The 20005-nt window shown below is 44.4% G+C and overlaps 1 long non-coding RNA gene across 1 annotated transcript; it reads right to left on the reverse strand.

Annotated features, from left to right (window-relative positions):
• On the reverse strand, positions 610–9032 carry LOC110392978. The gene is made up of 4 exons (XR_002434709.1): positions 8664–9032; positions 7934–8001; positions 5130–5273; positions 610–1015 (listed from the first exon to the last, which is right to left on the reverse strand). It is a non-coding gene; the product is annotated as an uncharacterized LOC110392978 (long non-coding RNA).

Genomic DNA, 20005 nt, shown 5'->3' on the forward strand with positions numbered 1-20005 from the left:
TTTCTTTCTTTCTTTCTTTCTTTCTTTCTTTCTTTCTTTCTTTCTTTCTTTCTTTATTTTTTGAAGGAAAACACATTGACCATCTAATTTGGATTCATAAAGGAAACCTATTAATGAAAGGCTTCAAAGAACTGTCTCAGAACTTTTAATCAGTAGTTGTGATTTAGCATGGAAAAAAGCAGAAGGGGTTGGGTGATGGGCTTTTATTGTTGTTTTTTGTAGTTTTTGTTTAAAGCGACTGACTATTTGAAAGCAGGCTGGGCAAGGGAGCCCAGCGGGGAGCCTCTTCTCACCCACCTGGAGAAGAGGCCCCCTGAATGCTTGTTTTCATTATCATGGGCCTTTCTGGCTCTTCAAAACCCTTTCCACCGGTTGCCAAGGCAACCTAGAGCTGTATTGCGGCACACGGATGTTGCACATCAACTGGTGTGTTGCACTTAACTGAAATAAATAAGCAAATAAACATGAAAAATGGCCATGGGCCAAATAAGGGCACTGTCTTTTATCATGGACATCTAACATTTATAGGGATTTCAAACAGTCTACTAGGCATATCAGCAAAGAGGTAGTTGATCAAAAAAGGAAAATGCATGCACACGCACAGCCAGTTCTTTTCATTTTAATAGGTCTTCTTACTTGAATAAGGTGAAAGGAATTGGATCTAGAATATGCAATCCCTCTTGCAATATCCCTCTTTGAGTTATATTTTTATGCCATTCAGTGCCTCTCAGCTGGGCCTGTTTTTTTGGCACATCTCTGCTCCTGCTTCAGCGTCAGCACTGGCAACTCTGTTTTCCCACCAGACCTGGCCACCATCCAAGCTACCAGTGGAACTGTGAAGCACTGAAAAAGTAACCTCAACAGCAGGTTCTGCAGATTTGTCTTCCTGGATGCAGTTGCTCCTTGACTTTCACCTGAGTCACTTATGCAGTGGTGATACGTCCCAAAGATGTGGGCATATGAGCAAAGACTATGGGTCTGAGGACTCAGTTTCCAAGCAGCATGAGAAACCAACCTGTGCAGAAGAATCACAGAATATTCTGAGTTAGAAGAGACCTACATGGACCACTGAGTCCAACCCCTGGCTTCACACAGTACCACCCAAAATCCACACCCAATGTCTGAGAGCGCTGTCCAAATGCTCCCTGTACTCCAGCACTTGGGGCCATGCCCACTGCCCTCTGGTTCCAACCCTCCCCTGCCCTTCCCCTGACACCACTCCGTGCAGTTCCCTCGGGCCCTGTCGCTGTCACCAGAGAGCAGAGCTCAGCGCTACCGCTCTGCTCCCTATGAGGAACTGTAGGCTGCCATGAGGCCTCCCCTCAGCTCCTCTGCCCTGGGCTGAACAAACCAAGGGACTGCAGCTGCTCCTTACACCTTTTGCACTCCAGACCCATCAGAATCTGCATAGCCCTTCTTTGATTGTTCTCTAATAGTTTTGTGTCCTTCTTATATTGTGGTGCCCAGAACTGCACACAGTGAAGGAAAGCGTCTGGGAAGATACCAGACTGTGCTTGAGGGTGAGTGTCAGCACCTGAAGCCATGCTAGTGAGGAGATGTGAGGAGAATGGCTTCCACTGCTGTCTGCACGAATCCCCTGGCATTGAAGGGTAACAGCTGCATGACCCCTTTGGATTACTGGAGACCAGTCAAGGAAAAACTTTGCCTCCCTGGGAATGTTTGTAGTAGGTCCAGCTAAGTAGGGCTGCAAAAATAGTTTTCCCTTAGACTCAGGAAGGGAGGTGCTAGCTGCAATTGCTGGCAGGGGAAGAGGGAAGGGAGTGGGGCGGAAAGCACTGCAATGAGCAGCATACATTTCTGCAAGGCTTAGCATGCCATGCTATGCTGTTCTACCAGTCATCAGAGCAGGAGGCAGCACTAGGAGTTCAAAAGAGGCAAGTCAGCAAGCTGCATGGAGCTCCTGTGTGCTGCTGGGTGTAGGTGTGAGGCAGGTAAAGCCAGCCAGGAGGAGATACGAGGGCTCACTTTCCTCAGCAAGAGACACAGCAGACTTCTCTTGGCTTCAGTGGAGACTGTGCCTCGCTCAAGGTGATGTAGAGGTGCCATACCACCCAAGTGTGGTCATTTTGACTGCATGTCCATACAAACTGCTTGCACATCAGCTAGAGGTATGGGCTCTCAGCCGCTCACCAAGTCCTCTCAGCACTCCTGTGCAACATGTGTTGAACGACGACACACATCAAAGGGTATTCCCCAGCCCCTCACCCCCAGGGCAGCTCATGGGTGCCTCTGCTGCTCTTGCAGTTCTTTTTTCTGAGAGGGCTCAAAGTGTTTGCAGCTCTTATGGCATGCACTAGCATGGCAGTTATGCTATTTTCATCTCCCAAATGTTATTGTAACATAGACCTTCCAGATGCAAGGATTGACGTGCATCTTGGTGCCAAATGCAGACACGTGTACATGGATACATATGTGTGCATGCACACTGTTGTAGAGACAGGTGTGCATTACTGTGTGTTGCATTAGGTATTTATTTACCTAATACATATAAATATCATTTTGTTTTACAAATCTGTAGGCAAATATATAATGCCTTTAAAATGTATATATATCTCTTAGATATACTAAACATGCCAGGAATTTGTTGAGGGCTGAGTCTTCAGATGATGTATTTGATTCTAGTTTATATTTTTATTTCATTTTATTTCTTATGTGACCTGTTACCTGTTTATTTAGGACTTTCAAGTATGTAGCTATATATAACTGTGATTGCTGAAATGAGTGTAAACATCATTAAAAAAATGGATCTCTTTTTGCAAGATCTGTAACCACCACAGTCATAGATGCACAAATGAAGATGATGATCAGTCATGGGTGTACTGAAAAAAAACTTATATAACTGCTAGAAAATCTGACTTGCCCAGAAGTATTTGAAGCTGATCGTGGCAAATGCATCTCATGTAAACTAAGGTCTGAAAAATGGGTTTATAATGAGGATTCCAAAATTCTTAAAATGTTCTCAACACAATTAAAGTCAAAAACCTCAGAAGCAGATGGAGCATAAAGAAAATGCTGTGGAATAAACAACAACGTGCACCCTATCTGGAGTTGGGTTTTAGCATCTGCTTTTTGCCTGGATCACCCACATTACTTCAAAGATGTGATAAGAAAGATAGGAAAAACCTTGAAACCTTGTTTTTTTCTGACATGTATCATGAAGTCTCCTTGGGACTGATACCACCTCCACTCGCTCGTGATCACTTCAGTTCTCAGAGGATTCCCATAACTTAATGGTGTAGATGTGTCATAGTCTCTTATACAGCCTAATTTTCAGGATTTGGTACTGACTTGCCAAGGACTTCCCAGTTGTTCATGACTGAGCACAGGGAGCAGCGTGCAGCCAAGGCAGCTCTCCAGCTGCATCCTGAGTGATAGGTCTATGTCAGACCCGATCTTGCGCAAAAAGTGGAGCCTGATGTGCAGAGGACTTGCTTGCAGTCACATAGGCAGCGCAGAGAATAAAACCCTGCAGGCATTGTTTAAAAAAAAAAAAAAGACTGAATTTTCTGAGCTGCTGTAATAAACGTGATTGTCCAGGTCCTCAAATGGTGAAAATTGGCATAAAACTCATTAACTGCACCACAGCTATGCTGATTTACATCAACTGAGGATATGGTGCAGTGGAAGAGGACGGAGTCATAGTATATGTAATGGAGTACACCTCGTCCTCTTCCCTGGCGAACATTTATCAGGTCCCGCAAGGCTGTAATGGTGCATATTAGAAGATGTCCAGCATGATCTATGGAGTGGTTTAAATTGCATCAGGCTTAGTGTGGCCTCTCACACTTCCCTGAATGGAGAAACTCTATAATTCTGAGCTACCGCAGCTCTGAAAAATTGGGTTCGTAAATCTCTTTTCAACTCGCTCGTCGTGTTTCCAAGGATGATCATGGTACAGCTGCATCGAATACGCACCCTGCAAAGCGTGCAGTTCAAAGCAGCAGACTCTGTGTTTTATACACCGTATGCAAGCATTTCAGTTCACCTTTAAGGAGCAGGCTTCACTTCACCAATCTGTTTTTCTGGTAGTACATCTGCTAGGAAGAAAAAGGCATATGGGTCTGCTCTGAGGAAAAGCAGACTCCTCTTGGCAAGATCAGGTCCTTGAGCCTGAAAGCACCAATTCTGTCTCATGTGAGACAAGGAGAAGAGGGGAAGAGCAAAATGCCTGTGCACCGCTTCAGCCCCGTATAACTTGAGTGTGGAAGGAGCAGGGGGAAGAAGAGGAAAGCATATGTAATCTGTTGGTAAAAGTATCAAATTAAGCTGATAAGTAATCTTTGCACAGTGAGTAGTGTGCCGCTGGTCTTAATTAGCCTTCTTTCAAGATTAGGCACAAGAGGGAAGAACTGCAGGATTTGGAAGTTTGTTTACTGATCGTTCCCCGGTCATGCTTTTCAGATGGTTTTGAGGGGGCTGAAGGAGTGTTCTCCATCTCATGGAACTAAGGGAGTATTGCCGCACAACAAGGAAGGTAGACATGAAGAATTTTAAAAATAAACAAACAAATAAAGCAGCCAAACTCCAAACCCACCAAAACAAAACCAAATGACAGTCTTTGCTTTCTTTTGAGCCAGACATGAGAGAAATGTGGGGTGACAGAAAGAGATAGGGATTTCAGCAAGCCCTGGTTTTGGTCCTGCAATCTTCATCCCCCTGACATCACCCTGCACTGTCAGCCCCCAAAATCAATGGAACAACATAAGGATTAGGACACTTGATCAGCAATGCACTTAAATGTGCACTCAAACATCTGAACAATCCCTTTGAATTCAATGGTTGCACTCATGGAGTTAAAAATAGGCCTGCTGTTAAGTGCCTTCATCAGATCAAGGTCCAATTATTTACTCTATGTGAGTAGTTCCAGAGGAACTTGAGTCTTTGCTGTTTGGGTTAATATACTTAAGAAAAATAGCTTACATGTCTGATTTATGTAGTGGCAATATGAAGCATACTTTAAAGAGGGAAGTGCTCTTAAAATCTTACTTTGTGCAATGAAACCTGTGTCAAACAGAATAAAATAAAGAAGGGAGATAATAATACACATATTAATATAATAATTTAAGGTAATAATAATAATTAATCTTCTTTAGACAAAGAAATGTTACCAGATATCTCATGTACTCTTTCAAGGGACATCTCACATTGAGGCTTCACTTTTTGGGGCTGCTATTTGCAGTTAGTCTGTTGCTACTTCTGGTTGGAGACGGATCTTCAATGAGATCTTCAAAATATCCATTTTCCATAAATGGCTGAAAAAAACAAATGCAGGGTCGCCACGTTAAATTCTGAGTATTGCTTCTGCCATCTAAGGGCAATTTGTGCATAAAGCCTCTCCATAGTCTTATGTTGCGTATTACATTCCCACATGTCAAGGCCGGGGTTCATCCCACAGCACATCAGATGCTTGGTTTTCAGCAGCTGGGGTGAAACATGGGCTCTCCTGAGGGTGATTCACACCGTAGGTGGGCTGAGTTGTCGTCAGGAGGTGCCCGCCTCCCTGCCGTGGTTATAACGGGAACGAGGGGCTGACAGTGCTCCAAACTTAGCCACCTCAACCACACGCCTTCAGCACGATAGGAAGAATCTAGGCTTATACATACATTTTTCTCCCTCCAGGTAAAATTTCACTTTGCATTGACCTTCTGCACTGTTCAGCTCTCAAAGGCAGTCTCCAGGGGAGCACCGGGGCTCACGTAGCAAAGGGGTTGCAGACCCATTTGCTGTTGACCCTGTGGCCTGTCACCCTTGATGTCCTCCTCTTGGGTGTCTCAGAGGTGTCTTCCAGGTTTGCATCCCTTCCACGAGACTCTAGCATTATTAATATTCCTGATCACAAACAGCAGAGAACCACAAGCAAAACTCCTGCATGCTGAAAATAGCTCTAGTGTTAATACAGTTTTTTTTTTTTATGAATCTATTTGCCACTTCCATTAGTCAGGGCAGAAATACATTATTGTAAGATGTCTAAGCATTTTGTCATTGCTCACGGGCTGTATCAAAATGTAGTCCAAACAGTTATCACTGTATTTCTGATTAATATTATAACAACCACTGGCTAATCACAGAGTCAGCAGCAAAAACTGCTCTAATCGTTATCTTTCTGGCTAAGTAACTTCCCCGTTATTTGTTGTAGGCTGCAGATTTTGGTGGGCGGGGGTTCTTTTTTCTTGTGATGGTAAATGTGAGATTTTATCCTCAAAGGAGTGATTATCTCAGAGCAAAATTGGCAAGGTTAAACACTATCTATAAAAAACATTCAGCAGTGTGCCATGAAATGAATTACATAATATATCAGTCATCTACCTAGCTTTTGAAAAAGTGCAAATATGTGTTTGTTCAGTCTGGGTGAGGATTTTATATTAGGATCCTTTTTCCATGAAGGTAAAAACGACCTTGGTTATTAGAAAGCCAAGATGTATTGAACTAGGTAGAATCAACACAGGCCTATTTCATTTAGTCCCTGCTAAAATTGAAAGAAGGGAAAATATAGACTGAATTTATTTTACTATATATCGCCTCATTTGAACTTTAGGAAGGCGTTAGCCACTAAGGAAATCCTTTCTCACACCTCCCTTCCATAATCTCTTACAGCTGCCATGTTAAGGAAATTGCCTCAACTTCATCAATTCTTTGCTATGAAGTTCAACCAACAGCCACTGTGTTACTGGGGAAATGGATGCTCTGTGGCCATTACAGGAAGATAGCACTTTGACCTGACAGCTGTATGTATCTACAAGCAAACACACAAAATCCTGACACTTTAAAATCACAAATTGGTATATTCTTTCCTAAGAGTTCAGTAGATCTGCTCTGTGGGACCCCATTTTAAAAAGCGCTCTTGTATCAATTTGATTATTTTATAGAATGTATAGAAGAAAAAATACCTTGCAAAGATGGAAATCCAGTCTGAAAGCTAGTTGTTGTATTCTACCAGGTCACCACAATTTTATAATAGTTCCTTTCCAGAAATACGTGCTTTGCAACTGTTATAAAATGATCGGTGTGTGATTGTGCACACTACTTAACTCTATGTTTTCCAGATGGAAATTCAGACATCTCAAAATCTAAATTTACTGTTAAGCTGCACTCCTTCTTCACTTTATTTTGATTTTATGATGAATTGGAGTCAAAATTCTGGGGAGCAATTTCAGCTGGCGTAAACCAGTATGGCTCCGGTAGAGCCCACAGACACCCATTTCTACCAGCATAGCAGCTGGCCCTCTGAACATGAAAATCTATATTATCACCTTTTTCATAGGTGATAATTGCTGCATAAATACTGCAAGCCCGGGATATTAGCACTAGTTCTGAGAAACTTCACAGTGGGTCACATTTATCCCTGTACTGAGAAGATGGTGGCACATCTTCCAAAAGATCTCATCTCCCATGGTTTTCCTCAGCCCCAGGATTCTCCTCCTTTCTTTGTCTCCTATCCATACTGGCCCTTTTCCTGTATCTTGTGTGACAGGAGCCAAAATCCTGGTGAGGAGGCTAATGAAGAGCCAAATGAAAGTATGAAGCATCCTACCTACAACTCAAAGGCTCCAAACTTCACTGCTTCTGCTTCTCTGAAATACCTACCTTGTTAGCTAAGTTGATGTTCCTTTGGATGCTTATTTTGCCTTGTAGTTTTTTGACAATTTGATAGTACAACACCACCTCACCCTTTAGGAGGCATGGTACTGATGGGTTGATGATTGGACTAGATAATATTAGCGGTCTTTTCCAACCTGAATGATTCTGTGATTCTGCGATTCTATGCCTAAATGTTCATGAGAGTGCTTAACTGGAACTGATAAGGTGCTGCAGGTGAACCAGGAGGCAACAGACAGTGTGAGCCACAGGGCTTAATGTCAGTTGTCTGATATTCAGCATATCCTAGTCAGTATATTTTGGGTACTGAACTTACCCCTGGGTAGATTTCGGAGGGATGGACTACAGTTCAATGTTGCATAGGTGCGTTGCTTTTTGTCAGCTCTGCAAAATAAATATAATGTATTAGTGATTAAAATCTCCTAAGGGCCTGATATGAAATTCTTCCATTCATCAGCATTGCTGACCTAGCCTACTTTCAGGGCCAAATTCAAAGGCAGCATATATAGCAATGTAATTTAGACCTCTTGGCCTCGTTCCTTACCTCTGCTGCAGAGCTCAGCTCTGCAGAGATCACTGGCATTAGCAGGGAGGGGCTTCCCATTTTGGATATAAAGCCAGTTTCACCCCATTAGTTCCTTCCATCATGGCCCACATCTAGGCTAAGAAAGATCCCCGCATCTGTCTGATCAGGTGCTGTCACTGTGCAAGTCGAGTCTTGGGTAGCTCCCAAGCACGGTTTGTACTCTGTGACCTTCAGTCATGCCTGAAGCTTACATCCCCAGAAAACTTTTCTTGGTTCTGCTGATTTCACCAGCAAAATCCAAGACCTGAAGGACAACCTTCAAGGCCATATGTGTCACCTTCTGCCTAGTGATTTCCAAATCCTTCCGCTTCCACCCATTTTCCACCTTTTACCTCCTTGCTCATTTTAGGGCTTGTGTGCCTCATACCCATGCAGATTTCTCTTTATGCCTCACTGCTCAGATTCTGCTAGCTGAGGAACTGATCTGCAGAAAGATTAAGCAGCTCCCTGTAAGCCATACCTTATGTTGGCAGCAGAGCAGATATTCTCCAAGATCGCAGCCTGCAAGCTGAGCTCCTGCACCATCCCTCCTTCCCCTCCTTTTCCGTACACCACCACGATCACTGGTGCATAGAGCCTTTCCAGCCTGCTCTGTCAGAGCAGAACTTTCACTGAAATCTGTGCGTATGAGGGCATATCCTAATTAATCCCATTTTTCTTCTGCCTATACCAGCTGAAGCCTCTCTGTGCCGTTATTCTTCATTCCACTATAAAAAGGATTATTTTAAAACACTTTTTAAAAGCAGCCTCAGACAATCTGATGCAGCCTGGAGACAGCAGGGTGTCACAGTTCGGGTCACCCAGCATGCCCTAGCACCATGGCCAGTGTGACACGTGTCATGGCATCACCATGAGAACTCTGCAGCATCTCCCTGCCCAGCTGGGTGAGTGCCGAATAGCAGGAGGCTGCTGGGCTCTCATTAAAACACACTTGCTCTAGCACTCCCTATCTCCAGTGTTTAAACCAGACCCGACATCGCACCAAAATTTGCCCTGCACAGCTTTGCTTCCCTCTCTCCCTGAGCCCCAGGTGGCTTTGAAGAACAAGGCACCCGTCCCTGCGAGCCAGTCCCGCTGCGGGCTGCGTTATTCAGGCGGCATTAGATCATGTTAACGTTAGATATAATCCAGTACAAATCCTCTTAGTGTCACTGGCACTGTAAGGGTTGTTATAATTGCTCGTAGCTTAAAACAATTTTGCAGCTTTTCTTCACCTCGGCGAGCCGGCTCCAATTAGAGGAAGGGAACTTTCTGAACCCGCAAGAGTCTGTATTTAGGGCACAGCCCCATCCTGACAACACGCTGTCAGCCCCGCCGAGCAGCTGGGAAAATGTCCACTTTATTGCGGAGACATGACAAAAACAGAGCGAGGAGAGTAACACGCACGCTCCAGATTCGCTCAAAGCCCTTTGGAAGCACCTCCTAAGGCGATTATTTTGTTCTGCCTGACTCCGCTTTCCCAGGGCTGCCTGTCCTCGTTCTGCACTGCCCGTTTTTTTAAATAATGTTCCCATTTCAGAAAGTTAGAGAGAAGAAAGAGAAGAGGAAGGAGAACAAATTAAGAGGCAGTGAGTCTGCAAATGTGCTTTCAGCTGGTGGAGAATCACAGAATCATAGAATAGCTTAGGTTGGAAGGGATCCTAAAGCTCATCCAGTTCCAACCCACTGCTGTGGGCAAGGCTGCACCCACAGATCAGGCTGCCCAGAGCCCCATTCAACCTGGCCTTGAGTGCTTCCAGAGTGGGCCACCCACAGCTCCTCTGGGCAGCCTGTGCCAGGGCTTTATCATCCTCCGGTGAGAAGAAACAGGATTACAAGTGAGGTGGACTATCCCAATGCTCTGAAGGCAGACTGCATGGTGTGGAGAAGCCCCAAGTCAGCTGCAGCCAGGGAAGCTGGATGTGCATGTGGTATACATGCTGGATAGGAAAAACACAGTGACCAGAGTAGAGATTTGCCCCTTAAGCCCCGCTGGCAGCATGAACTGGTCCTAGTAATGGCTGGGAGCAGGGCAAGAGTCTCTGTCCATCAGCATAATGGGATATCAAACTGAGCACCTGGAGCCCTGCATCCACAGGAAAGGAACAGGATGGCTCTCCTGCTCCATGCTCACAAGAGACCAGCTGTGTGGACATCATAAGCAGTGCAGTGCTCCCTGCCAGTCTGTGTAGCTGCCAGTCTGTCTGTGACATCTGTGTGTAAGCCAATGCTAGCACTGGCTTTATGCTGAAGGACCAGGGAGGCATAGAGCACCTGCAAGCTCTGGGTCTGCCTCCAGGATAGCAAGGGAAACCTTCTGCTGCCACGTCCTTGTTTTGCAAGGAGTTCATCATTGTAAAAAATGTTGGCAGAAGGAATGACCGTAAATTTGACCACAGCGCTGGCCAGATACTCTTTGTCAGAGAGTTCAATTTGAGGCCAGCACTGAAGTGGAAATCTAGAAGCACGTGGGAGCTGAAGCGTTATTCCTGGCTGAAGGGGTGGTGTTTGGAACGGAGGTGCCCCTTGAGATCATGGAAAACAATCCTGTGCCAAGCTATCCACTGGTGAGAGTTACACATGACAGCATACCGGGTCACAGATGCCAAACAAGAGAAGTCCATGTCCTCCAGTGTTCTCCTGTCCTCTGGCTGCAAGCGCTGGCACACTCAGACACCCGCACCATCTCGCTCTGCCTTGCCTGTCCAAACCAGCTCTGTGCCAGTTCAGTTCACTGACCAGCAAAAGAAGATTTTAGCCAAATAGGTGAGCTGACTCAATCTGGGGAAAGGTCCAGAGATACTGGGACTGAGGCTGAGGGACTTGTGCACATGGCAGCAGGGATAGGCAGGGGTGGAAGAGGAGTGAGAGACTGGGGAGCAGAACTCCTCACTAGCAGAAGCAAGGGCTCAGAGTAGCTCAGCCATCAGCATGACAAACAGTATACAAGTGAGGAGGTACAGAGCAAACAAAGACTCAAGGGTGTGAGATCCAAGAATAAAACAAAGATTTTTCTTTGTTTTCTTCCTTCCTCCCTGTCCACCTACTCATAATCACAGAAACACACAGGATGAAATGAATTTCAGGAACTGGGTCTGTATAGGAGCGTGTGCTCCTTTTTCCCTCTTGTTCTGCTTGACTTGAGTCACGTGGACATATCCAGACCTCCAAACAGGCACAGTTACACACCTCCTTACCCACAGCAGTGTGATTCTCTCTCCACTTCTCCCCTACCTTGCTTGCTGGTGACCTGCCAGGGTGTGGTGGTAAAAAGATCCTGATGGAGAAGCCCTGAGGTCCCTGGGTTTGCTCAACCCAGAGCAGAGGAGCTGAGGGGAGGCCTCATGGCGTCTGCAGCTCCTCACAGGGAGCGGAGGGGCAGCGCTGAGCTCTGCTCTCTGACAGCGACAGGGCCCGAGGGAACGGCACGGAGCTGTGTCGGGGAGGGGCAGCTGGGGGTTAGGGACAGGGTCTGCATCAGAGGGCGGTGAGCGTGGAACAGGCTGCCAGAGTACAAGGAGCGTTTGGACAGCGCTCTCAGACACAGGGTTTGGATTTTGGGTGGTGCTGTGTGGAGCCAGGGGTTGGACTCGGTGGTCCTTGTGGGTCACCTCCAACTTGAGATATTCTATGATTCTATGATTCTGTTGGCCACTTTCTGCTGCCATCACAGTAAGCAGCCAATCCATTATCTCCCAGCAGTGTTTTTGCCTTTGCTGCCACAGCTTTGCTTGATGTGGCCAGTGTAGGAGGGGACCTGTTTTGTGGGTGCTCCTTGCTTACAGCAGCTCTCCCAGAGCTCTTCTTCCCTTAATTCCCTGGTGCCAGGGCTCACCATGGAATCTTCCAGGTCCAAGTGACTCATAGCTGAGGTGAGCCACTCCAGATGGGTATTCCTGGGGAGCATCATGCTGATTTCAGTGCCACGCAGCAAAAAGGGAGCAGGCAACTCCATGCAAGGCAGAGGGGAGCTAGATTTGGACGTGAGGTGGAAGCAGAAGAAAAGCAAACCCACAGGTATGGTTTACTTCATTTTTCCCTGTAAAATAAGATGGCAAGAGGAAGTGAAACCTACTTTACCTACAGCAATAAGTCTGCTTCCCTGATGCTGACATAAACCAAGCTTAGAGCTTTTCTTGGGCACCAACTGCAAAGAGGACTTCCATCAACAAATGGAGCCAAGGTGTCCATTCTGTGCTGAGAGGTGTGCAAGCCATCAGCTCCTCTAGGGATTCAGAAAAGCAAAGGTGGCTAAAGCTGCTTCAGCCTCTGCATTGCAGATTGTCTGGAACCAGGACCTCTGGTGGATTTGCAAATCCTGCTTGATATAGTAACCAGGGAAATTACCATGGGGGAAATGAGAGCGTAGACCTGCAGAGCCAGCAGCCAGTCAGCAATATGCACCTGTTCCAACCCTCTGGTACCTGCAAGGTGACCTCCTCATCAGTGAAGGAGAGTAGTTCAGCTTAATAAACCAAACTGGATGGTTTCAATCACCTTACCTTCTTGTAGTGATAGCTGGCGCTAAAATGAGAATATAGAGAATAAGCCACTAAATTAAAATGACCCAGCTCTATGATGTTGAGAAAATCTGCAGAGGAGCTCTGACTTGCTGAGATACAGAGCACCCTCAGCTCCCATAGTCTCAGTGGGGCCTGAAAGCATGCCATGATACACAACAAAGTATTGGCTTTCTTGCACATATTTAGAGGTGTTCCAAGAATTCCTGCAGGACTTTGTTGACTTTGCAACAGAAAAGTTCACTGTTCAGGAAAGCAGTGATTCTTTCTGGGAAGATTTTGCTTTCTTAAGACTCATTACTAAAGGAGAAGGGAGGTTGAAGACAGCTGTGTAAGGAGACTTTGATACTTGCGTTTGCATCACATCTGTTTACATGTGCTGGCAGAGTGCCAAGCATGAGTGTCCTCTTATTCTCCTTTAACTGAATCTTTTCCTCATGTAAAACACATCCTTCTCTCCCAGCTCCCAGCATGTCTTCAGCCATTGGACATTTAATGATCTTTGCCCAGAGCATGCTTCTACCTCTGTTCCTCACAGCCTCAGCTCTGTCCTTTTATCATATTTTATGCAAGATGAAGCCACACATTAAAAACATTTTTGTCTGTCATTTATAACAAAACAGCAGCTGGCCCCTGTGGAAGCAGGAAGACACCATGATAAATGAGGAATGATCCTTTTTCCCTGTGATGTCACAGCAACTTGCATTCAAATTCATTATAGAAACAAATGTGCTTAAACTTGTGCAAATAAGAGAGGGCTGCCTCTGAAATTAGTTCCATTTTCAAGGTCAGTAAGCAAAGAGTCAGTCCATGTTCCTTGGAGACAGCCTCCAATCAGAGGGAACAGCTCCCCTGCCAGCCAGCTGTTATCTGCATAGTCCTTCTCTGCTATTTGATGTGCCACGGGCTTCTTGTCACTTGGCGGTGAGATATTTTCATCATTCCACCAGCTGACACCCTTCACGTTCTCATTTCCCTGGTGCAGAAATTCCCACGTCTTACAGCAAGCAAGGGGCTCAGTCTCCTTCTCGTGTAGTTATCACGATGACATTTTTCCAAGACACATTTCGTATATCTCTTGCAGCCTCTTTAGCATTCTTCCTTGCAAATAAATACATTGGTTTTAATAGCCACTTGAATTCGACCCAGAGGGGAGTGATTAGGCTCTTAATGAGCTATGCAATGCATATTCTCTACTGGCTAAATCTTGAGGTGCTTACTCAGGCAAATTGCCACAGAGACTAAGGCTGCATAAAGCACTTCCAGATGTGGCCCTTTCAAATTAACTACAAGACTAAGCATAATTCATCTCAGCACCAAGAAGGGAATACCAGCATAGCTCACTGCCCAGTTCAGAGCCACTAGACTCCCCTTAACCCTCCAGCCCCAACTGTGTGAATAAAGGAAAGGTAGCACAGTCATGAAAGCTGGCATGATGACCCCATGGCTGCTAATGATGCCATCGGCTTAACTTTATTCAGCCCCAGAGGTGTTGCGATATAATTCCAAGGAAGGAAATATCTCCCTATGCATCCCTTGGAAAAACACATATTGAGTAGTGAGCAGTTTGCCCACACCATCCCAACCTGAGAAGAGCTGTAATATTTCACAGTTCTATGTTTTCCCTGTTGTTTACAACAGAGGCACTCTTTCCTGGGAGAGAGACAGTGAGAAGAGGATGGTCAGTGACTAGTGTGTCTGGGATAAACTCCAGAGTGACTTCACAGAATCACAGAATCAGAAGTGTATAGCAGTTGGAAGGGACCTCTGGAGATCACGTAGTCCAAACCCCTGCTAAAGGAGGTTCCCTACAGTAGATCACACAGGAAAGCATCCAGGCGGGTTCTGAGTATCTCCAGAGAAGGAGACTCCACAACTTCTCTGGGCAGCCTGTTCCAGTGCTCTGTCACCCTCACAGTAAAGAAGTTCATATGGAACAGTATGGAACATTCATATGGTTGCAGTTTGTGCCCATTGCCCCTCGTTCAGTCACTGGGCATCACTGAAAAGAGCCTGGCCCCATCCACTTGACTCCCACCTGTTACATATTTGTAAACAGTGAATAGATCCCCTCTCATACGTCTCTCCTCCAGGCTGAACAGCCCCAAGTCTCTCAGCCATTCTTCATAAGAAATATGCTCCAGACCCCTCGTCATCTTTGTGGCCCTCCGCTGGACTCTATCTAGAAGCTCCCTGTCATTCTTAAACTGAGGAGCCCGGAACTGGACACAATACTCCAGATGTGGCCTCACAGGGGCAGAGTAGAGGAGGAGGATCACCTCCTCCCTTGACCTGTTGGTCATGCTCTTTTTAACGTACCCTAGAATACCATTGGCCTTCTGGGCCACAAGGGCACACTGCTAGCTTATGGCAAACCTTTTGTCCACCAGGACACCCAGGTCCTTTTCCACAGAGCTAATTTCCAGCAGGTCAGCCCCTAACCTGTACTGATGTATGTGGTTGTTCTTCCCCAGATGTAGGACTCTACTCTTGCCCTTGTTGAACCTCATTAGGTTCCCAGCTCTCCAGCCTGCCCAGGTCTCACTGAACAGCAGCATCATCACCTATCCCTTGCAAAAATACTCCTCTCCAGCCTCTCATCAGTGGCACTAAAACAGATGGATAATCTCAGCTTCTTCCATAGCCAGTGGCAGGAGGTGACCACCTCAGGGAACAGCTGAGCCTTCCTGCCAACTTCTTAATTACTTGCCTCATAATGAGATAAGTTGATCCCAGGAGAGGCCTCTCTCTCCCTCAGTTCATTGGTCATAAATGGTGGCTACAGATGGAAGGTAGACTAGATGCTTAGTTTTCAGACTGTTATAGTTGTGCAAGGGGAATCCTACTGCCCCTCCACTCTGTTGCAGATAACTGGCCACCACTTGGGCCTACTGCCTTCCGGCAGACAGAAGGCTGGATGGAAGGGCAGCTCTTAATGCTCTTCAGGATGTGATTTCACCACACACTTTTTATGTATAAAAAGTGAATCCCTGATGCACTTGTTCGTCCTTTGGTCTCCCGCCACTTTCCACATATACCAATTAGAAGCATCTCCAAACCCACTAGCGCTGTGAAATGACTCATCAAACACATCAGCAAATTACCTTGCCCATCTCAGGGACAGCACTACCGGCACACTGCACATTTTGACTCTACAGGTAGCTGAAAGGCCCTCACTCTTTGGCTGGCCAACCTTGCTCCCAAAAAGCATATAAGTTTGATGGGAGGTGACATCTTTGCCTGGTGTGCAGAGTGGGAGTAACCTGGAGGGCAGCAGGCTGAAGTGCCATGCAGTGCAATAAGATCATTTGCTTTACCCTGCTTTACATGTGCAGAGGGAGTTTACACACTACAGTCACTATGAACAGCAAACTGCTTCAGAATCCTAAAAGGCAGAAGAGTTATATGGTCATAACCCTTGGTTTTGTAAGCTATTCTAATAGATTTACATCTGAAAAATAAGGCAATTTTATCAATATCATACGGAGACAAGAAACAAGAACAGAATGAATCACTGGTTACGACAAAACCAGGAACAAAGACTTCAAATCTCAGTTGTTGTTTTTTTTATTTTATTTTATCTGGAATCTTCTGCATCACTGCAAGGAATTCTGTCCCTTGTGGATCTGTCTCAAGAATCACTGGGAAAGACAACTTTTGTGCTGACAGACCTGCAAAGGTCTGCAAACACAAACAAAACCTGAAGCATCTCATTCTTCTTTTTCTTCCACTACACTTACAGAACAGTTTTAATATCAACTGATACCAAGGAGAAGTGATTTTTCTAAGTGTAGTTCACATCACCTTTCTAATAATGTCATCATTTATCTGTGTAATATATATGGCTGTATGTATAGCATGCACATACAGCAGAAGTAACCTCTCCATATATCACAGCTTTTTGTGTGATATAAATATGACAGATGTACTATAAAGCTGTACAAAATATTCTGCATAGTTTTCTGTAGTACACATGTATCAATTTAACATCATACATATCTTATCTTTTCATGTAAGATATAGCAAGATGCAATCTTTCACAGTTCATGCAAGTAAAAGTTATGGGAACGAAAACTGTGAATAAAAAGAATGCACTGGAACAAACATTTGGGATTATGCACATAAGACATACAAGACCCTCACCAAGGAAAATGCAAGGGCAAGGGTGTTTTTAACAGTGGCTTAGAGGAACCTAGTCTACATGCACACCCACTCCTGTAGATTCTTTTAAGAAATTCAAAAAGACCTTGCAAAGCACAGAGAGTCCATCCACACCTGTGACCCACCCCCATTCCCATGCTAGCTCCTCTCTGCAGCCAAGAGGGTTGGATACATAGAGCAAGCCTGATGCTCTGGCTGTCTAGGGAACAAGAAGAATTATTAAGACATTGTGATGCAACTGGGGACCCAAGTATTACTGTAATAGCAGTGATCACAATTATTAATAATGGCCCAAAGAGAAAAAGAAACAGAAGAGGGAAATCTTTATCCTGTCTGTTCCTTTCTTTGAACAGGAAGCAATAATTGGTCTAAAAAGGGACTGTTCTGTTTTATTCCTTGAATGCTGCAATTTCCCAAGAGTGGCCATAGAGTCTGAGGTGTGCTTTGCAATTTGCTATTGTATTAAACAGCACTGGTTTCCTCCCATAATCATTTTCCTCTGTTATTTTACCACTTCAACCAAACCCTGGGTAACTGAAAATTCAGATGTGTTCCAGTCAAATAGTAAATCATAGAATCATAGAATCACAGAATAGCTTGGGTTGGAAGGGACCTTACAGATCAAGTTCCAATCCCCCTGCCACAGGCAGGGCTGCCAGCTGCTAGATCAAGTGCTAGATTAGGTTGCCCAGGGCCTCATCCAACCTGGCCTTAAAAACCTCCAGGGACGGGGCATCCACAGCCTCTCTGGGCAACCTGTGCCAGCACCACACCAGTCTCTCAGTGAAAAACTTCTCCCTGACATTTAATTTAAATATTCCCTCCTTTAGTTTGAAACCATTCCCCCTTATCCTATCACTATCTACCCTTGTGAAAAGTTGAGTAAAAGAATTCATTTTATACCTCTTGGAGTTCTAGAAAGCCATGCTAATCATTGCTTTTGAGTACTCAAAAAGCAGTTAGCATTGATGGGAATGTTTATGAATGTATGATGTTCATGACCATCTTGACAATTTTTGAAGAAATGCCTTCTGTGTTTGGTGAATTAACACACTCTTAAAATGTTCACACATCCATCCAGGTACCAGAAACAATGTTCTGTGATTTGTACACTCACTCATGGGCTAAGACTAAAAGTACCACGCTTGAGCTCAGATGCTGAGTGTTTGATGCATGTGCTTGTATCTTTGGTTGGCATTGGTGCAACAGTGGCTGATCCAGCTGTAACAGGCATAATACCAGTGAAGTCAGTGAAAGTTCAGACAAGTGGAGGATTCCGATCCAGTAGGTCTCATGGTTGAATTCATGCCTGGCTTACAAACTAATCTTGTGCCATAATGGCTAAATTTACACTGAACCTTAACTAAAATAATCAGCATTTCTAGAATTCAAAATGAGTTACTGCTTTCCAGAGTCCTGCAATAAATTATCCCCTTTCTTCCAACTCAGAAGGACCTATTTCCATGACTTTTCGTTTTAAAGAGCTAATGTGACTTCAGGAAAAATTTAAAAAAAATGAAAAGAGGGATAATATATAACTATTTTTTTGTTTTATCTGGACAGATTTATGTGGATCGTTGCAGCTTTAATTCAAAATTTTATTGACTGATTTCTTTCTGCATCCCAAGGAGTTGCTAAGCAACATGGATTCTCCCTCACCATGCATTTGTCAAAACAGAAAAAAGTGGGAAGAAATAGAAAAAGATTCAGTGTCTCTAATATATCTATCAAACCACAAAGTACCACTTATTTCAGAATCACCTGAAGTTATACCACTGATATATTCACTTTTTCATTGCTGTGGCTGATTCTAGAGTTTAAGTTCAAAACCAATGATCGGCCCAGTTTTGCTCTCATTGATAAGACAAGGCTGGATGATGGCTTCTACTCATTAGTCCACCCATAGCCAGTGACTCACAAATCTGTCTGCTGCTCCTTCTGCAAAATTCTTCGTTCCTCTTAGGAGGAGCAAAGGGTTGAGGAATGAGGGCTCAGCTGCCTTCAGCCTGCAGCTCTCCTCTGAGGCTTTTTAAAAAGATGAATAATTCCAGGTTGCTGGTACAGTCTGAATACTATCATTTGGGCTGTGCTGACACCATACCTGGGCTTGTGGGTCACTGCAATAACACCACCAATCAGAGAGGGTATGGCAGTGCCCGTGGTGATTGCCATGGTATGCGCTGTAGGCTATATATTCAACATACGCACACTGTTTCATGGCAATGCTGCTTAAACAGTCTATCAGAAGCCTGTCTGTGGTCACAAGGAGTATTTCAAAAAGCAGAGATTGCATTTTAACATCTAACATACTCTTCAAGACAGCGACAACCAAAGTTTGTGGAAATTATTCTTTTCTTTGCTCTTTAGCAAAATGATTCTTCTCTGGCAATTCCTTATAATGCTGTAGGTTGTGCCTCCATCTCTCCTGAGGAAGGAGAGCTGCTTTGGTATTCACCGTCTAGTTAATAGTTCTCCTACTCTCCCTGAATTGTACTGCAAATAGATTTGCACAGGCAATAAATATACACTTTTTTTTTTTTTCTGAAAGATGTAGATACAAATCGGAATAGAGAAAGGTGAAGCCAAATTTTGCAGTCCACTGCACTAAGGAAAACTAGGCGAAAATCTATTGACCTTCATGTCTTGATGCTATGTGTATTCAATGAAACCATTCCTGATTCACTGTGGTTTATGTAAGAACAGATTTTGGACCTTTTTACTGTACTTTAAAACCAGATTTTTTGTCCTCGGAAACATCCATTTGTAACTTCAATTGACAATACATCTCTGAGGACTCTTAAAGTGGGGAGCGGGAAACTGTTACTGATTGATTTTTCTCCCGTTGTTCATAAAGTATGATGAGCTCTGCTTCTCCTAAAGAACCTTTTGAGAGCCAAAACCAACAGTTCTTTGCTCATTCTGAAACAGAAATTATACTAAGTGTAGAAAATTGTAAAATTCTTAGTATTTCAGAACATTGTCAAATAGTGGATGTGGCCCAATGTGTTTCACTTAATGGCTTACCTACAAGATCTGGAAAGCAGCTTCAGAAATGCATTTATATTGTTAAATTGATTCATTTTGAATATAATTATAGCTCTTAACATCTGTTTCCTCTGACTACTCTCACATAGAGTTTTGT

The sequence above is a fragment of the Numida meleagris genome, chromosome 2, assembly GCF_002078875.1.
Source record: "Numida meleagris isolate 19003 breed g44 Domestic line chromosome 2, NumMel1.0, whole genome shotgun sequence".
NCBI classification, from domain to species: domain Eukaryota; kingdom Metazoa; phylum Chordata; class Aves; order Galliformes; family Numididae; genus Numida; species Numida meleagris.